Here is a 22305-nt window from a genome sequence, read left to right as displayed (position 1 = left end):
AAGGAATGGTTAATGTTTCTTACAGCGTCATTGTCTATGAGCGGTAGTGTAATAAGTGTAATAGCATAAATAAAGATCATGTGTCAGAAAAAACAAATTCGTCTATTATAAATATTGGTGTATAATATGAACACTCAATACATTATTATGTGCAAATTTTATTATTAATATTAATATTTTTAACACTCGGGTATTATTCATATTAAAAATACTTTATATAATATATATAAGTACATTTTAATTTTTATTAGATAAATTTAAAGTTGATATTCGAATACATTATATAAAATAAATTTATTACATTATAACACATAAAGACAAAAGAATAACATTTTTATTATACTTACGTTGAAAAAAGCCTTAAAATAAACGACCGCTCAATAGCTGGTCGTTTGCAAAATATATTTTTAATTTTATTTATCGATTATTAAAATATATTGTGGCTTTGATTGGAGTTCTAACAAAGGAATACAAAGGATAATCCAATACCGTGTTGACATTGATGAATGGGTAAACATTAATCAAGCACAAACAGAAAGTCATTTCAACGAAACAAAGTTAATTTTTCCAATCACGCATTGTCAAACTTTCTTTTCCTATTGGTTGAATAACAATGATGGTATAATGTTCATTTGATTGATTGGCTTGTATCGTATCTAAATTTGTTTTATCGTGGAACCATTTGTGGCTAATTATATATTTAAATGCACAGGACATATGATTTATGCAATTTTTTTGTATTAGGCAGGCAGTTTGGCAAGGCGGTCACCTCAAGGTCACCCATAGACATTAGTATTTTAAGAATGATTATAAGCATATCTGAAGCTGTTTTGTTGCAAATGTGCACCAACCTTGAGAGGTAAGTTGTTATACCTCCTGTGTGTGCAGTTACACTATCTCACTCACCCCTTCGGGTTATTGGGGGTAGACCTCGAGTTTCTTGCCGCTTCATCTCGCAAGAAGCTGCTTTCTGAAATGGTGATAGTTTTTAATTATCGACGATTCAAAAATGCTTTATTGTGAAGTTTACTTGAATAAAATTGATTTGATTTGACTTTTTGATAAGTGGGTGACTCAACCGAGTTAGCACAAAACCTCACCACGAAGATTTTTTCCTTGTAAAAATGCCGATATATATTTTTTTATATACTTCAAACAGCTCGGCTGTTAATATAATCGTATGATAGTTAGCACAATACATGCCGACGGATTGATTGATTATGTTTTCGCATTTCCAGATGGATGGCCCACTAAGGGCTGATTCGATTGTCGCGTAGTCGTTACATCTTACTACTAACAATTTTCTGTTTAGGCTTGTCATGGATATCTTAATGGACAATAATAATCTATACAAAAATTAATAATGGAAAACTAACTATACATGTACATGTCTGTCTGTCTTTGTTGTTACGACTGAATAAAAAAATTGAAGGAAGGCAAAAGGTAATTTTTGTCAGAAAACCATTTACTAAATACGAGCGAATCCGCAAGTGTTGACTAGTGTTCCATATAAGCACACTTCATTGTAATAAAGTTAATGCTTAGTTAGTGGCTAATGCATTAGGTCGAAATAGCGTTGGTGTAATTATACTTATATATAAAAAGGTAAGTTTTCTTGCGGATCCAAGCATTAACCTACAGCAAAATGATTCAAATTTTAGCTCTTGGAATTTTACTTTATGTTAATCGTAAAATATATCTAAAAAGTACTTTAAAACCATTATATGGGAAATATTATTTTAATGTTGAAAATGTTGATGTTGATATTTAGTAAATAAAATTTTAATGCACCAAAAACTTAAAACAAATTAATAAATGCAATACAATGCAAGTACAACTATTTGTGTATTTTCGGTCTGGTGTATGCTCAGGATTTTCAAACTTGTTTTTTAAACCAAATTTCAGACACATTATAGTCGAAAATGTTGGAAATAAAAACATTTACATACTTATTTTTAATTTAATATTTACATACTTATTTTTAATTAGATTTTTTGAAATTTTAATAAATTGTCTATTTTTAGAAGGTTTATGTCTATTTGATCTAAACGATTTGGGGGTGACCGATATGACCGCTCTCGGTCCGCTCTTAATCAATTAATCGTTTTCTTATAAAATAATTAAGGTAATTCTAAAATTAAATTTAAATTGCTTAAAACAGCGATGTTTGAAGCATCAATATGTAGTGAAATAATTCTTAACGTAAAATAGGACGAGTCGAGTCAATGGAATATTTTTTCCTTATTCTATTGTAACACCATTTGAATTGTTATAGAAATATGAAGATAGCATGGAAGCAATGACGCGAAGCATGTTGATCTACCTAAGGGCGGGCGGTTGTGGGTGGATAGAGATACGGGCTGCGTCCCGCACCTTACCGCAGTCTACATCCAACTTTTGGCTTAGACGGACGTATTCTCGCGCGTTTCAAACACGCACCGCGTAAAGGAAATATAAATATTATCAATTAAAACCTGTGAAAAAACATCTAATACCAAGTGTATATTGTATGTTTTAATTAAGTGTAAGTGTGTACAAGGATTTTCAGTGATTGTGTTTTGTGAAACGAAGAACGTAGTTTTTTTGTTGTTGTGAGTAAATAATGTAAGTAAATTTAATTATATTTGTAATTATGCTTTGTAATTGTTGTTTATATTTTCTTTTTCTGATTTAAATATTTTAATATTAAAATAAACGTCATTTTGTATATATTTTTTTGCATACTTTTATATTTTAATTTTATTGTCAAAATTATAATAAGCAATATTTGGGTCGTAAAATATTAATCATAACTTGTTTTATAATTTTATTATTAAAAATTCAATAGTAAAATATGTTTTTATTCATTAATAAAATATTCATGCTTTCCAACTTTAATTTGATACAATATATAATCAAATATATAATCAAAATCACTTACAAATTATAAATTGCAGACCGATTCGAATCACATTCATTTTTTTAATATAAAAAGTATATTTCGATAGCTATTATAATTTTAAACATCTCTTGGTATGCTGATTGCTCTTTTGACGGATCTGTAAACTGTTGTTTATAATTTTATTTACGGAATGGTATTTTAAGAATTTATATAAAAAATATTTTTTACTACAGTGTAAGTGATTTATTTATAGTATTGCTTACTTCTTTGCTTACATTTGATAAATAAGAATCAGACGTGAAATACACCAATCATTACATTTTACAAATGTATATGACTTCAAAATTTTTCGCCACTATATATAAAAGTACAGTAAAGTAACAGCCTGTAAATTTCCCACTGCTGGGATAAGGCCTCCTCTTGCATTAAGGAGAGGTTTTGGAACATATTTAACCACGCTGTTCCAATGGTTTCCTCACGATGTTTTCCTTCACCGCCGAGCACGAGATGAATTATTAACACAAATTAAGCACATATACAGGGTTATTTGTAAAACATTAACAACCTCGCAGGGCTAGATTGAGAACATCATAAACAACAACTTTTGTTTTATGACTTTTCATAACTCATTAATTTTTACTTTCATACAAAATTAAAAATATTAAAATTGATTTCTCTAATGTTAAAAACTCTATACGGCAATGAAAAAAAAAAACAGTTAAAATAGTCTGATTTTAGCTCCACCCAGAAAATGGGCGGAGTTAACACGCTTGACTTGACGTAATTAACGCTTTGATGCGCCGTCGCAGTCTTACGCTTTGATGTGCCCGCGCAACGTGCTCTTATTGCTAATTTCAGTTTACAGTCCGTTGATTTCAGTTAATAAGTTCACTATGCCATATTCCAATATCGAATATACTGAAATGGTTCGCATTTTAGCGAAATGCGATGACAACGTTTCAGAAGCATGTCGTCAATATGCGATTAAATTTCCAAATGTGCCTACTCCAAGCCGCGTGACAATGCTAGCTGCCACACAGCGATTACGCGATTACGGCCAATTCCGTTCTCCTTTAAGAGATAGTGGTCGTCCGCCAAGGCGCACAGTTCAAGAGGAAGAAGACATCATGGAGTTCTTCGAAGCCAATCCAGTAGCGAGCACCAACGATGCAGCCCGGCGGTTTAATGTATCGCAATACTTCGCATGGAGTGTTGTACACAATGAAGGGAAATATCCCTTTCACCTTCTTCGCGTCCAAGAATTAAACGAACCCGATAAACCCGCGCGAGTTGCGTTTTGTAACTGGGTGCTAAACGAGAGGCCAACTATTTTATGGACTGACGAAGCAACATTTGGCAGAGTCGGTTTGTTCAATTCTCGCAATGAGCATTTGTGGTGCCATGAAAATCCACACAAAACTAGACCACATCATTTTCAACACCGATTTAGCGTCAATGTGTGGGCAGGAATTGTAAATTCAACTTTACTAGGCCCTGTCTTTTTGGAGCGACTCAATGGAGAAACATACCTACGTTTCCTCACTGAAACACTACCAGATTTAGAGGAAGATATACCCCTCGCTGATTTACGTGTTATGTATTATCAACATGACGGAGCGCCAGCGCATAATGCTCGCGAAGTCCGGAATTTTTTAAATAACAATTTTCCTGGTCGTTGGATTGGGCGCGGCGGACCTCGTGCCTGGCCCGCTAGGTCGCCGGATATCACGCCATTAGATTTTTATTTATGGGGACACGTCAAAACATTGGTGTATAGTGGACGTGAAATCACAAGCCGTGAAATGTTAGTGGAGAAAATCACTTGGGCTTTCGACCAGGTTAAGTCAAACTCACAAGTGCTATCGAGAGTGAATGAACAATTAATTTTTAGGTGTGGATTATGTGTAGGTTGTGAAGGTGACTACATAGAACAATATGTGCGGAATACACACAGACATCCCCGGGATTTAACCCTTAGAGGTACAATAGAATAAAATTTAATTTAAAATAAGCATCATTGTATAGGTTCACCAATACATTAACATAATTTCATTGTATGTTTCACATTCCTAAGCAAATATAAAAGCAAGCAAGTCAGTATCAATTAAGCGTTCAAACAGACAAGTCATTCTCATTACCTAAACGCGATACTCACAAACTAGCTGGTCTCCATAAAACTATCAATTCTAAATGGTGTGTGGTTCCAAACCCATACTATCATTTTATTATGTTTTTGTTTTATTTTTAATTTGTTAAAACAAAATCAATGAGCTAAAACTTAAGTTTGTCTTTTAACTTGAGAAGAATCTTTATACCCAGATCCTAATTCCATCGTGAAATCAGTTTAACAGAGTTAAGATCATATTTTTTAAGTTAATTGTATAATTCATATTTGCATTTTTTTTTGTAAATGAGGCAGTCAGAATAATAAAAATATTGCCCTTAGGTTTTTTTGTATAAAGTTTGTTCATAATAAATTGTAAAAAAAAACAATTGAATGTAAAATTTAACAAGAATGTAATAATATTAAGCATAAAAATTAAAGCTTATTAAATTAAGGTCTGTTTTTTGTTTAAAAAAAAATTATTTCAGTTCTTAATTTATTATACAAAAATATTATTATAACAAATTAGATGAAGAAAGGAATAAAAGATATTGAGTCATATTAATACAGTTACTAAATACCATAGGGACATACAATACCAAGATTAATAAAAAACAAGGCCTTTTGTGTATAATAAAATAATTTTATTATTCTTATGATTGATGTTCAATTGAGATTTTCCTCTGAAAATTTGCAGGAAGGTTTGATAGTTTCCTGGTCTAGCTCGCTTGAGGTACCCAATCCCAGCTGGTCTGATCAGCTCTTTGCCAGCATGGTTGATATACAACTTTTGATAAGTTGTCTACCTGTAGAGATTATGAGACTTATTAAAGAACAGAAGTTTACTGGATAGAAAATACAATCCATTCTGAAATATGTATTGTGGAATTCATAAAACAAACATTTCATCAGAGGCGTTGGATTGAATTCTAATTGCAATATTAGCAATACCAAAAAGTTACATATGCAAAATAAAAATAGTTTTATTTAAATGAGGACTTAACTTTCACATTTTAAATCTAAGCAAATACATCTGCTGCTATTCAATTCCAAACTAAAAGAAAATAAAAATAGTTAAATTACATGCTTAATAATTTAGTTAATTTTTTTGTCTTATCAATTCAAAAATAACATTATTAATTTATGCTTCCTCTAAGAATTTAATTTTACTTTGTATTAGTAATGTAAACTTATTTTACTAAAAGAAAGGAATACCAATAACAACCATAGGAAATAACAATAAAGAAAGCTGTTGAGCACAAAGATGAGCTTTCTCTTCAATATTTTTGTCAAGAGAATAGAAATTGTATGACATTTATAAAATTTTAAATAGATTGGTTTATTTAAAATTGTTTAAGGGAGATCAACAAGGTCTTGTACACATCTGTACAGAGGTGCAAAGTAACAGACAACATTTAATCTTGTATCACAAAATACGCAAAATTTTACATAGGTAACTTAGGTATAAAGAATGAATTAAATTTTCCACACTTTAATATTAAAAAATATCCCAACAAAAGATTACATTAAAAAATGTAAAACATAGCAGAGAAATAAACATACTTACTATTTAATTTCCTTTTAATTGTCTTATGGTGGAAAGAACTAAACTTTCAATTTGCAATGGTCAGTAGCAATGTCGCAAAATAGTAGTCCAACTAAAAGTAAGTTGCAAAAACTGTTAAATCTAAAACTAATGATTCATAAAACAAACTCGTAAAACAAGACCGAAAAGTTGCAAAAAAATTGTAAACAAATACATAAATGTCACATTGCAGGGTTTAATTTTAATTTATCTTGATTGGATATAGGCAATGATACTAGACCATACAGCCTTGTCTTTACAGTAAGATTCTGATAGATGGATAGAAAAGATACCTACTATTTTGAAACTGAAAAATAATTTGTTTTGATAAAACTTATTTGTTTTTATTCTATTGTTGAATGTAAATTAATAACACTGACTCCTTTCTTCCCAAAAAAAAAATTTTAAAATGCACTTCTAATTCTTGGTTCTGGTAGCCGGAATTTCAAGTTGATGGCCTGTTTTTAATGTTTAATAGATTCGTGTGTCATATTACTTTATAGAAATAGTTAAATGTTGAATACATTAGTCATACACGTAAATTACGTACCTAGGCATCTAAACATGCCGTGTGCCTAAACAAAACGATTTAACCTTTTATCATTTTAATACGGTCAGTTTTATGCTTTGATAAGTAGGAGTATGAAGGCGTTGTGGTTTACCTATGTACCTACATAATGAGTCACGATTAATATTATTACGGCTTTTGATGGATAGGCCGGCCAGATCAAATGTTGACAAGTTTTTAATTTATTGTGATTATCGGATTTTAGTTATTGTTCGATTAAATAACTCATTAGTTTACCTTGAATAAGATAAATTAAAGTAAAGTAATAGTAGTACAAGCAGTTTTACTAAAAAAAAGATTAGGTATTGATAATAATCATATTGTCTTTTGTTCATAAATAATTAAATAGGTACCTTATTTTAACTTAGATTGTTAAAATTGAGAAATATTTATTTTCTTGTTCGTAATTAACTTTCATTTAGCTTTATAGCTTTTTTTAAACGACTTAAAATTGCGGTTTTTAATTTGTCGGGACTTTTTTATGTAGGTAGGTATGTTACGGAATCTCAAAGACGGTTTGACCGATTATGAAAATTCTTTTTTATTTCAAAGTATACTTAACAGTCGGTCTCATTATCAGGAGTCGAGGATCCTATTATCAGATAGGATCCGGGAGATTAGGTACATAGTTTAAGAAAAGGTATAAAATAATAATTAACTTTACTACGTTATACGAATACCAAATAACTAGATAATCTTTTGCAAATTAATTAGTCAAGTGTTTAAATTGGAACATGAGACTGAACATCACTTTTTGCTCGGCACTTCAGAGTAAAAATTTCCGGGAATCCTAATTCCGGACGTAAACATAAAATACAAACATTCACACTATGATAAACATTCGTCATCGTAGCCACGAGAGGAACAAAATCTGTTACATCCTGCAAACATTTGCGCGTCGCTGTGTCAGTTAAACTGATAATACGAAGACGTATAGCGAAGCGTGTGGGCGGCGCGAAACCCTTCTACGCGCTTTCCGAAAACCGCTGGCCAATAGCGAGCCAGTCACGTGATTACGTTGAGGGTTTTTACTATTATTATTAAATATGAATGACGCAACACGGAAGGATATTGAAATGTTAGAGAGTGCAACAAAAACTTGGAAATGTTTTTTTGGAAAAAATATTTAGTTTTGTTCAAGGTCATAAAACAAAAGTTGTTATTTATGATGTTCTTAATCTAGCCCTGCGAGGTTGTTAATGTTTTACAAATAACCCTGTATATAAGCTATATAACGATATCGATATTAATTTATCACGACGACCTAATTATCTATTTCAAAGAGTAAAATCGGCGCAGGATTATAGTGCACGTGTATATACGTACCCGTACAAAACAGATGATAGTACTCTCGATGGCAATTGGAATCGACCAGAGGGATCAGGTTGATCAAAGGCATTACGTGTTTCGCGACGCGAGGATATGTATCACTGCTACTACTGTAACACTTCTCAAGTTCGGGCTGCTACTGAGGACTTTGTGGGACACGATTTGAAACGGGAACCCTAAGGCTTTGAATTTTGTGAGAAGCATGTTTATATTATAATAGTATTGCATATATCTTTAAAGTAACATAATTCGTTTGGGTGCCCATCGATTCATTTGTATAGTACAAAATTCCTATTTATCCGTTTATTTTGTTGATAAAGGAATCGAATAGGAATTTTGTATTTATTGTCTCATATGCATTTGGTTTAATAAAAACTTATCAGAGATTAACGAAATTACGCATAAGTTAATGTGAAGCATACGTCTCCATTTAATAATAGGAACAAGGATTCTTCAACCGCAGATGGACTTAGAAATTTGTCATTTACATTTTAAAAAATTATAAAGATTTCCATTCCGTTCTTAATGGGATGGAGAATCGATTGGACGTAGGCTTTTTATTCGATTAAATCGAATGAATGGAATATTATAATTCGCTCTAAATTTGCGCCAAATTTTGACCTAAAATCTATAAAAGAAGTAAGATACTTAGCAACTTTATGGATATGGTAATATTTGCGTCGTTACTGAGAAGAAAATTGTATATATATAAGCACAAGGAAATCAGTCCGCTCGTTATGGGTGTTGGAAGGTACTATTGAAGGTACACGAAATCTTTTGTAAATTTACATGCGAGTAACGATAGAAAACGAAGACGGAATCTGTAAAAAGACGTTGCGTCTCAGAAATTTAGGAATCCAATAAGTGTAATTACATCCAGGTTTTTATCGAAATGAAATGAAATTTTCCGCGTACGAAGTCTAAACGGAAAACTAGTTGATGCAGTCATTATATATAAAATATTTTATTCTTTTTGCAAAATTATGTTGGCAGAAGTGACCAACAGACAGTTAACCGTGTAAGCCCGTAGCTTTGTACGAACCCGTCTGCATAAGTTACACATTCGGCGGCGAAACAGCAAAATTTAGAAATATAGTGTACCGGTATCAAAAGAGCCTATGTAACTACACACACAAGATTGGTGATGCATGTGTTTTAAGGGATAATATTTCTAAAAGTGTCAATGACTATGCCACAGACATCACTAACCATTAAGTGGCTATTTTGCTAGTCTGGTTACTTTTTATCAATTATAAGGTTTCTTAGAAATACCACTTATTGCAGTATTAATATGTACATCTTCTCGGATATTATACGAAAATATCAAAAGGTTTTGACGACGATTTTGACGTGCACAAGATATTAAGTGGAAGTTTTATCAATGTTTTATAATAATTGTTACAAGTCTAATATTTTTTACATATATCGTACTGCGAATCCGAAACCGGTCGTAGTGATGAATGACCTTGATCTTAACGTTCGTGTGAAACGATTACAATAACAATTAGGAACACCCAAAACTAAAAAGATTTGCTTATCATTTAACTCATAAAGATAAACGTATTTAATTGTAAATAATACTACCGTACTAACGATTTAGGTCGCCGCAGGTCGAAGCAGATATGAAACAAACACGTACTTACATTTTTTTTTATTTGAATCGAACTTTGCCTACCATTCTTTCTATACTTGCAACTAAACTGTTCCGTGCGCTGTATCAAATTCAATATGGCATATGGCTGCACGTTCACTTCGGCGCAATGGCCAAAATTTGTCCGGAATTTTTTTGACTAATTTGATAACGACATCTAATTTATTGGAATTTCAATCAGCTGTTTTTCATTGGAAAATAATTATAATTGCATAATCTACTGTAACTTTCGTCACAAATATACAAATGTATTACATATAAAACTAACAAACATATTTTAAACTAGCGTAAATGCGCCGCATGTATTTAAGATTACTTTTTTATCGTTCAACGGTAATTTATAAAGTGCTTTGACTTTACTCAGAAATTACCAAATGTATTACGTTCATTCTATTTATTCCTGGGATTGCTTGATTGCTGATATATTATGTAAATCTTATGGAAGTTCAAATTTAAAGGTTATGTTGTATACTAGTTAGCCCTTTCCAATTTACACGGGTTATATTATTATTCTTAAACGATATTTTATATCGTAAAATAAATATTAGATTAATATAAGTATTAAGAAAAGAATAATACAAGGAATATCAGACCTAATAACGTCTGTGCTAATATTTGTAACATATAGATGTTTTAAACATCGTATATATCCAAATAAGATGTTGATTCATATTACGACGTATAAATAGGAATTAATTAAATTAATATGTAATTATTGATAAGTACTGTTTATTTTACGCCGTTTTTAATCATTCAAACGTGAACCATTTTAATATTAAACAGTCAGAGTGGCTTATCTATTACAAGTAGAAACACGCCAGCTGATAGCCGGAATATATTATAATTTTCAAACCTTAATACATTTTTAATCTATCCTTGGTTTCATATTAAGAATAATACCAACGATTTTTTCAATATTTTCCGTCGAGCTCGGTCTTTAGAACAAACCCATTTTGTAAAAACGGGTCAAGTACGAGAACTGCTTACCGATATACAAACATACCTACAGGTCTATGAATTTGCAATGGATTATTATATCAGCTTTTTATCTCTGATAAATTTTAATTGGTTTCGTACACTAGCGATATATATAAAACTAGTAGCCGCCCGCAGCTTCGCTCGCGTTTTAGGATTTTGCTTGTCATGTGTTAGACAAAAAAAAATAGCCTGTGCCCTTTCTTAGACTTCAAGTTTGTTTCACACCAAATTTTATGAAATTCGGTTCAGCGGTTTGGTCGTGAAAGAGCAACAGACAGACTGAGTTACTTTCATTTGTTTAATTAATTTACATTTATTATATTAATATATAGATTAGATTTCATATAATAATACGACATTTGTGAAACTCAATTTCAGAATCAACCGCCGACCCATTTTTCGAATATTTGCTCGTTTTTCTTATTTTTCCTGCGAATATACAACAACATTTTATATTTTTCCTAATTAAGATCAACCATGAACTAAATGAATAATATTTTTCGTATTATACATTTACAAGGCAATAATGGGAGAACAATGGATGATTAATCTGGAATGTAACGCGTATAGTTCCGCACTCGCGTCGTTGTGTTAAAAGAAATGTTGTTTTAACAACACCCTCGTAACCTACATAAATAACACAAGCTACACATCAAAAGCGACATATAAACAATATCTAACATTTAAAAAACTGGGTAATAAGCTTAGAACGCGATAAATGAAAATGATTAATAGGTGTGTTATGTTTTCGTCCAAAATTTTCCTTTAATCTTATTTTGTATGAAATATTAAATTTCCTTGATTATGATTCAGTTCAAATTAAATATATTTTTATTAAAGTAGGCTAACAAGGAGTTTTTATTTTGGGCGGTAGATTCAACTGACAAGAAAAGGCTAAAAACTTTTCTAACATATAATTGATGGCTAACCATCTATTTACAAACACAAATACTTAGTAAATAAAATATATTATTCAACACAAAATTATATAGATGACAAAAAAGCATACTTGTTGACTGTCGGGCAGGACTATTTATTTAATTGTATTTAACTAACAGGGCTTTGTACTTTAAATATTGGTAAAGGCTTCTACCATGTTTATTGACTTTTTTTTCATTACACTGGTAGCTTCATTTAATATGGTTTTTAAATGATGATTCAAAGTGCTTCTACTAAAGAAAAGGCTACGTTTTTTTAGGAATTTCGAAGCCTATGACAGATTTTGTTTTCATTTCATTATAAAATGTCACATTTGGCGCCAGAATAATCATTTTTTTAAATGCTTTTTTAATATGTCAAATAGTGTTAGTTCAATTAGAACTGGAGTGTGTCGATAATGTTGTGTGTGTTTGTTATTTGTATACGTTTTTCATTTTTCTTCTTACTCAGCCATAGTACCGCTTTTTCCAGTTCAATCGTAACAATTTAGTTAAATGCAATCAAGAATCCTCCTTATTTTTTTGTCTACGTCATACATTTCTTTAAAATGAGACCTAATTTATAGGCTGCGTTCGTCCCACAATCGCCAGGAATAAAAATCGGCTTACGCTATTAATATATAAGATTTTGTGTTTGATTTATAGACAAAGTCATGCACTGATGGTCGGGTTACACGACAATCCGATAGGATCGAGCAAAAATGACGAGAAATCTGGTGTGAGATACCTATTCTTTAATTCCTCAATGCTGGCTGATGTCACAAAATATTTTAGATAGAAAAACCCAATAATTAATATGATAGTGTTCGGATTCGTATTCGGATTTTATACAGTGTGTATTTAAAAAAAATGAAAAAGTATTTTTTTGCGCAGATCTGTAAGAGCATTTCAATTTGGTAATAGTTTACACTCTAGAATATTAAAATCATCAGACCAGAAAACATTTGTACAAAATACACGATTGATTCACTTTAGCGATGGGCGAGTTTGTAAATGATAAATTTACATTTATAATATTTATTGCATTTGGAAATATTTCGACACATTTCATGGTAACAATTTTGAATATTTAAATTAATAATCAAATAGAATATAAATATTTCAGTCAAATTACGTACCATCTATGTAAATAGGAAAAACAATTTTGTTAATTTTTAAAGTATGTTAAAGTCAAACAAATAAATTCAATTTCGGTTGCGGTTCTATTGGCAATAAAAGTAATGATTCATGTTTTTTATAGCACCAATAATTTTAAGCACACATGACTTCCCAACAATTGAATAGACTTGAGAGTCGAGATGGCCCAGTGGTTAGAACGCGTGCATCTTAACCGATGATTGCGGGTTCAAACCTAGGCGAGCACCGCTGATTCAAGTGCTTAATTTGTCTTTATAATTCGTCTCGTGTTCAGCGGTGAAGGAAAACATCGTGAGGAAACCTGCATGTAACAAATTTCATAGAAATTCTGTCACATGTGTATTCCACCTACCCGCATTGGAACAGCGTGGTGGAATATGTTCCAAACCTTCTCCTCAAAGGGAGAGGAGGCCTTTAGCCCAGCAGTGGGAATTTACAGGCTGTTGTTGTTGAATAGACTTAGTTTACTTTTTTTGGACGCAAAGGTCTTCTGACTCCAGAACATCATCGTGGTCGCTTCGCTTGGTGTTTAAGTGTTTTTTATATGATGTATTTATATGTTTGCTTATGCTACAGTTAAAACGAATTATGATTGTACTGCTGTCGGCTTTATTTTTATGCTTTTTGTTTCTGATTTATGTTGTTGTATGTCTTTGTTTTTCATTTAATTGGTAAAAAAGACTAACTTGAGAGTTTTTAGCCGTATCTTCTCGGTTGAATCAATAGTCCAAAATGAAAAGTCCATTGTTAGCCTACTTGAATAAAATATATTATAATTTTGTATTATAGTACTGAAAAACATTTTAATAATTTTAAATTTCGAACAAATACATATGTAAGTCTTCTATAGCATATTAGTTGTTTAGTTATCTTTAAAATTTGAGAACCGATCTCTTGTCGCGCGTTTAACGTATTATGTCATGAATGTCAGGCAAAGTCGCGTCACTTGCTTTGCCGCACTTACTCTCACTCACTGCATTGGAACTCGCAAACGTCACGACGCATAAGGTTTGATCAGTTGGATAACATTGCCGCGCAGTATCTTGCAGCGCTGATTCCCTGCTGCGTGCAGTCTGGCTTATACGATTCCAAATTATAAACTAGTTACCGCCAGAGGCTTTGCTCGTATTTTAAGGTTTGACTTAAGTAATAGTAACCTATTTTCTCGATGAAGTGCAAACTTGCAATATACCAAATTTTACCAACTTCGGTTAAGTGGTTTGACCGTGGAAAAATATAATAAGTATAGACTAAAGTTGTTAAGCAATGTCGACTATATTGCAGTACAATTTCTCTCAGGTACAACCGATTGCAAATAATCTTCATATTGTACTGTAATCTAATTTAATTTTATGCATATTTAATTCTGACATTTCATGATACACGACGCTAATATATTTTGTAAAATGTGCATATCACCAACACAGACAAAGGTGGGTATTTGTGTGATAGGAATCCACTGTGGCGAGGGACTATCCTACTTTCTAATTCTGAATACCAGTTCTTAGTGAAAGGAGAATTATAAAAATTATGCTCGGCAAAGTCAATTTATATTTCGATGGAATTTAGTAATATCATATTGTTTTAAATTTACACAACAAGTTAAACCGCCAAGGTTTGCAGTGAGTTTTTAAGTAATAGTAATATGTATAGTCAATATAGTTAATATTCTAATTACTATATGAAGACCATTTATAATAAAATTACTTTTTGTGCTTCGAGAACTGATATAAATATAAATATTCAGAGAAGTCTTCCGCTTATTGTGCGCAAAAAGCTCATTATCTCCAATGCCTGAGATAGACAGATGGTCGTGGATGATAAACCTAGTATTTAAGAACAAACCCATAGTTTTTTGTTGTGCTTATCATATCCTTGATGTGTTTATTTTAATTTTTAAATACAAATACAATTTTCCTTGAATATCTGCATCCAACGACAGTGTTCTTTTATTTTACTTACTTGGAATTACACGGAAAATGATTACTTTATTCTTGTACCCCTTTATTGTATTAAACAATATTTATAATTTAGTAAAGATGTTTCTCTTATCTCGAATAATTTCATATTTTTTTTAAATATGTAATAAATAAAGGACTACCATCCCTTGTCTATCTACAGTCAAGAAATGCATTATTTTAAAAAATGACTAAAATGACACTTATTGTGTATAATGTCCCGAAACTATTCCAAGCCATATCGACCAATCAAAAGACACAAGATATATTACTGGACATAAGTGTCTGCGCAATCAGTACCTACATTTTTATTACCTCAAAACATAGTCCAATCCGACCCGATTGAAACAGAAAAGTTGTATATAAAAGCCAATACAATTAAGACACATATAAAAAATACGGGTCATCTCTTATGATTGAATCAATGAATTTCAGACTTAGATCAACATCAACTAACAAAAATACATTAGTACTTTATAAATTTTATATATTTACTTTATGGAGATACTTATCTTCAGAGACTGGGATATAAGGCACAGGGCACACGGACATGTCTGTGTACTACTCACTATAGTCGCATATTTCACGAATCGTATCAGCGTATCAGCCATGAAATCCGAATGACCGCATTTTAATAGAAACACAGGAACAATATATATTCGATTTTTAAATACAATGTCTACTATTATTTTGTAATGACAATGGCGTTCCTTATTTAAATAAATAATCAAATCAAAACAAATTAGGTACTTATGAATTTGGTTAAAGTATTTTTGTATTTCGCAAGAAATAAATATGCTTCTATATTGCTAACCTTGTCAAAAATATAAATGTTGTTAGTGAACAGAAATGATTCGAAGCGTTCGTATAAATTGAAATTGATAGCAGACATGGATCAGCGGAAACGCGATCAAGGAAATTGGAGCGAACAGAAAATCTACTGAGCAGATTTGTGTATTAAAATTACGTTAATGTTACGCTTTTCAGAAGGAAAGATTTACAGAATCGTCCAAATATTTTGCATATTTTAATATATAACAATTGTGAGTCTGAATATCACTTTACGAACCTAAGATACTTTGTAGTATTTCAATGCTATTTATGTCTATTTATAGTCTTAACAGATGACTGTTCTGTATCAAATACTTTCTTGTTTTGTTCTTCATCACCCTTTTGAAGGGAATTCGAAAATAATATACTGAAGGTACTAGTAGTAATAGACCTCACTTTAATGCTATTAATGATAAAAGCGCCCAACTTTACTAATGAGGACTAATGGGGGAAATACACAAGGAAATTCAACCAGAGTCCCAATATATATACCCCTTTTAATTTCCAAACTTATCTCTGCATACTATACATACATTTTTACATAAAAGTACAAGCTAATGCTACTTTACTTCTTACGGGCAGTACATATACTTCAAACGTTTTAATATTATTAGAATTTGTATGTGTGTTCCAATGTACAAATTAAAACTTTTGTTTTTTTGGGCGTGGAGTTTTTCCATGTACGCAAGACAACTTAAAAGTTGTACCACAATCGGATGAAAGGCTTAGGGAAACAAAGTGGACAAACATATGAACATTTATTTCATCAGTTATGTACTAATTATGTTTGTAGAAGTGCTAAACATAACAAAATTGTTGTAATTAAAGCTTATCTCGAGAGATTTATTCCAGTCAAACTAGATCTAGAGTTATGTGAGTTTATAATAATTTTGACAAAGTTACTACTGATATAATAAATTAACCTTTACTTTACATTCCACTCATAAAAAAAAAATCATTTAAAAAATATCCCTTACATTTTAGTTTCAAGCATTTACGTAACTCACGCACCACCTATCGCCCGTTAATGGAAACTATCAAGCAAGTGTCAAAAACAACTGAACAAAATTTCAACTCAGCCGATGATCAATGACTAAAAGTGTCGCAACGGTGCGCAAAATAAAAAACGTATGATCACGGTTATAGGTATATTATGTACAGTTAGAGTAAGAAAACCTTCGTCAGTTTTGAAATTCATTCCTTTATCAAGTCTTAAACTCTTAGTAACTTTTGAATCTAAACATCTAATCATTGCGACGCATTACGCATTTTCAATCAGTAAAGCAGATTATCGCTCATACTGAGCACACGATAATAGATCTTAAGGAGACGGACCTTTTCTTACCCCGACTGTACAAGCATATTAACATTTGGTTTCCGTTTCAATACAACTAATAATTGTAGTCACAATATTAATTAAAAATAATGGATATTGGAAATTATACATTTAGATACAAAAACGATAACAGTTACGGTATCAGCACAGATTTAATAGTGGGTGTATATTTTGATGGCATGTAATGAAAGGTTATTCGATAATTCAAATCTAAATACGCGGTTTTAGAATTAAATGCCTCAGCATAACTTGGGCAACAGTTTGAAATGTAAAATCATTTGTAAAGCTTCAAACACATCTGGGCAACTAAGTTTGTGAAATGATCGTTCTAATCTCATATAGTATATAATCGTACAAGTGACATTCCAGATGATTCGTCGTAGTCGCGGAGGCGACGCTTCATTGAGCAGGTGTGATGAATCCCTTAAGATATCCGACTTCGTATCTCTTTGTTATCTCAATCCGTCACACAGATATAAGGCTCACTTAACAGATGACTTAGCACAGCGTCTATTCCACAAATGGTTTCAATTATAATCTAACAATATACCAAGTAATATTGAACCACATTTTTATCACAAAACATTAATATAAATAAACTGTCTATAAAAGTATGATAGTAGAATTAATTTCCATTTACTCCGAACGGTGATTACAATCAAACGGGTCTTTGCATATTAAACTGTTATATCATCAGTTTATTATAAATTAAAGCGAGCCTTACCGCATTCAAATTAGGTGTCAAATTTATTTAAATCGCGATTTCGTACGACCAAATATGCAGTACGCTTCCGTTTTTAACCGTCGGTACAAGCATGACACAGGCATTATAATCTTTATTGAATTACGCCATGAGAATCCTTTATCATTTTGAAGTTTTGTTTTTGAAATAACAGGTTTGGTACAACGCATTTAATATTATATTGTAAGCAATATAAGTTTGAAAGATATGAGATATAAGATTACGTTGAAGGGTTCTGTACTAGACCGTCTGGGTAGATACCATCCACTCGTCAGATATTCTACCACAAAAGAGCAGTACAAAATAGTGTTGTGTTCTGGTTTGCCAGTATAATCAGGTGCATCTTAGTTACCAAGGTTGGTAGCACATTGGCGATGTAAGGAATGGTTAATATTTCTTAGAGTGCCATCGGTGGCGGTGGTGACCACTGTCAAATATCCATTTGCCTACATATATAAAATTTTTTTTTTGTGAATATTACTATTAATCAACTATCGAGGTATCGATTTAAAGACACACGATTTATCGATACTGTAACAAATGTTATTTTTTTTTAACTACACAATTTTGTCAGCGTGGGTTAGCAATTGTCGTTCTTTGAATACCATATGCATTCAGTTAGCTTGATCACTAGTCCAGCTTATACGAAAGGAAAAAACCTCATTTATTAAAATCGGTTCATTTATCCATGATTCAAAAATGGAAAAGCATCCGATATAGTTGCACAAAAGAGTAGATGAAAAGTGAGCTACCTTTTTTCAATTAACTCAGATCCAGTTTGCCGGGCGTTGTAACGACACTAATATAACTGAACGCGTAATCTTATCTATGAGGGCAAGGGCTGAGGCAATGAATGGAATCTGATTAAGTTTGTAACGCTATTTGCATTTTAATATTTTATGCTTGTACGTGTGGATGATTTGAGCACACAGATATAAAATTATACATTATATTTTGACATTCGGCGCTCATATTGTATGTGTTAGTGCTTAAAATAAATTTTGTATTTGCCAGTGGAAGAAATCAATCAAACAGAACTCAAATCAAATAAAATCAATTTCTAATAATCATTAGAACGAGAATGAGGTTTAACGAAAACAGTTATGTAATATTATCAGCAGTGATAACAGTCGACCGACTACGCATCGTAACATGTATTTGTTATTTATATACAAGGCTAACACCATAACTACAAAATATATTTGTTTGGTCAATAGTTCTGTTGTCAAAAGGATTGAATTTAAACTTGAGCGACTTTTTTAATGAAATTGGCGTTAATCATAGGATTTTTATTAGGAGATTATTTTATTCATAAATACCTTGATTATTCATTGCACGATATTTACAGACGGGAAATTATTGGACCGTAAGCGCATAACATTCGTGCTCTTTCTTCAACTACTGATCTATCACACACATATAAATATTTACATCCACGTGTATAGAACACTTAACTTTTTTGTGGATATGGTTTATAGGAAGATTTTTACAAAAATAATTTAGTGTATATAATAGTTTTTAGATATGTGTCATCAAGTGTTCTGATAACTGATCACTGTCAGTACTGGCCAAGACATTGATGCTGTATAAAAATATGAATCACTTCTCAGATCGCCAATGCATTACCATCCTTGGGAACAGAGATGTTTTTTTCAGTTATTCTGACTAATCCAGCCCTCGAACCAAAACATATCAATATTAACTATTGCTCCTTGGCGATAGAATATATCATAAATAGATCGTATTTAAATGATTAGGTATAGTCTGGAAAGGCTCCAAAACCAAGAGTATGAATAGGCATTTAGAAGGGAGGATTTAATAGATTAGTTTCCTTTTATCCTTCGTAATAAAATATGTACTATTATACACAGAAACCATGTTTCTCAATAAACAGAATGCATCCAAACGAACTCTACAACTTTATATAATACAATAGGTAAAGAAATAAGCGAAAAATATTTAAACAACGATTCCCAAGAAAACGGTATCCAAAAATTCTCTCGAAGTGGAGCAAGGTGAATAAATGATGAGCCGGTACGGAGCGTGATATCAATTATGTACCGGGTTACGGGATAGAATCGCTTTATTTTAGCCACGCTACCTGCAATCAATACTTGGAAATAACTTGGCCGCATTGTGTTGAATGCCAGCAGCGATCTGAAAACCGCATCAATGTTTAATTGGACCACGAAATTTACCTTTAATGACCCTTTGTTAACTGCTTCAATTGACATAGTTAGATATTTCCTACTACTTGACTAACAACAGTTTCTAATAGCATAATGCGACTGACTGGTTTTAAATAAAATTTTCTGAGTAACCTACGTTTATTTTCCAATACCCGGAGTTAGTTCATCTTCTTTTCAGAAGAGGGTTTGGAGTTGATTCCACAACGCTGCTTCAATACAATTTTATACAAATGTGGCAAATTTCCATCCAATAAATGCAGGAATTTTCAGAAAATTTTTCTTCACCAAAGCAAAATGTTTTGAAACACAAATGAAGCAGAACAAAATTGGAAGAGCTTCAACCCGGTAACCTTCGATTGAGACTCACTCGTTCTAACAACTCTGCAATCTATTTTCATTATTACTAATATAAATTCTAATCTAAAACTAAATAATGTTCAGAATGATAAGAGCATATTTTATTATAAAATATTTTATCTAATAGTTATCACGCATTTAGACGTCTCGGCTTAACTAAGTCCGCTGAATAAATGAATAATTAACAGCAATATATAAATTAATAATAATATAAGTATAATTTCTGTCCAAAATAAATGAATATTTTTAATGAAAATACACCTTTAACTTAATTCGAACAACATTTTTAATCTTTATTATTTTAGCGAACCGTTGAAGTTTACATTTCCTAGGACGTCGGCTACTTGAAATGAGATCCCTGCTATCAAAACATAAACTAACAATCCCAGAAAAAGGAAAATTTTATCTAAATATTACATTTTGAGATATATCTTTTACTTATAAATTAGCTCTGGTTTATATATTATTACTAGTGTGCCAGTCTTGAAACCGTAATTCATCAGTCCCTTGGGCTCATTATAAAAGTAATTAAGAAATAGTTTTTGTCTCATATTATGGTATAAATTGTACTTTATTCCAATTATTTTTATAACCTCAGCGTGATAACTAGTTGATAAAATATGTTTTATTTTTCTTATCATTCTGAATATTATTTAGTTTTAGATTGTAATTCCTATTAGATATAATGAAATAGCTTGCTCAGTGTATAGAACAGCTTAATATCAACCTAAGATTGTGTGTTCAAGTTCGACTAATCATCACTAAATTTGTGTTTATTTAGTAGGATTAGTAAAAAATATCCTGAGGAAATTTTGCATAAGTAAGACAAAATAACCTAATTTGTAAAAACCAACCAGCAATAGACCGACTATGGGAATTTAACAGACGTTTACTTTTGTACTTCTAAAGTAAATATTGGGTATTAGTTTTCGTCCGTGGCTTCGATTGCTAAGGAGTTAATTGTTATGTCAGGCAAATAAGTAGCCTATGTTTTCTTCCTTGGAGTTTAAGCTTGCTTCACACTAAATTTCATCTCATTCGATTCATTGATTTGGTTGTGAAAAATCGACATAAAGAGACATAGATTAATACTACGTATGTAAGCACTTGTGCTCATCTTTATTTCAACGAACGTTACAAAGCAGAATTTCCTATTTATAGAGAGAACATTTTTCCGTCTCGAACCATGATTTTTTAACAAGTCTCACCTTACTATACCTTGACCTTTGGCACTGAACTATCATTTCGATGTAGGTATCTTCTCAACCCTACTTATTATTTACTGATCACATACAACAACGACGCAAAAAAAACCTTTCTTAAACAAGGTAAAACAATTTCATACAATTTAAATTTTAGCTTTTGAGCACCAGTTTTTTATTGGAGACAAAAAAATGAGTGTTTCATACGATATAATGTATTCGCTATGTGATTGATTGGTAGTCACGGCTGGAGAGATCGTTTGACGCGGGGTCTGGCTAGGATGACTAATTGGTACAAATTTATTTAATGGGCATATTTTACATAAATGAATAATACGATTGAATAAAAAAGGTAATTTAGTCAAAACAAAATAGGACACCAAGTTTACTAATGATATTATTTTTATTGTACATGCAAATGATATACATTATTTTGACGACCTCCGTGGCCGTGCAGTGCTTACAACGGATTTCATGGTCCGAGGTTCTATTCTCGGTCGAGTCGATGTAGAAAAAGTT

General features: G+C 31.6%; 1 protein-coding gene across 1 annotated transcript in view; it reads left to right on the top strand.

Moving 5' to 3' along the window:
• The first annotated feature begins 2395 nt into the window (after positions 1-2395).
• Positions 2396-22305, top strand: part of LOC124530159 (protein qui-1) — a 121311-nt gene continuing 101401 nt past the window's right edge. Inside the window, exon 1 of the mRNA XM_047104149.1 lies at positions 2396-2604. The gene's annotated coding sequence lies outside the window, so the exon portion shown is untranslated. The remainder of the gene's footprint in view (positions 2605-22305) is intronic.

The sequence above is a fragment of the Vanessa cardui genome, chromosome 6 (assembly GCF_905220365.1).
Source record: "Vanessa cardui chromosome 6, ilVanCard2.1, whole genome shotgun sequence".
Lineage (NCBI taxonomy): Eukaryota > Metazoa > Arthropoda > Insecta > Lepidoptera > Nymphalidae > Vanessa > Vanessa cardui.
This window is presented reverse-complemented; position numbering and strand designations above follow the sequence as displayed.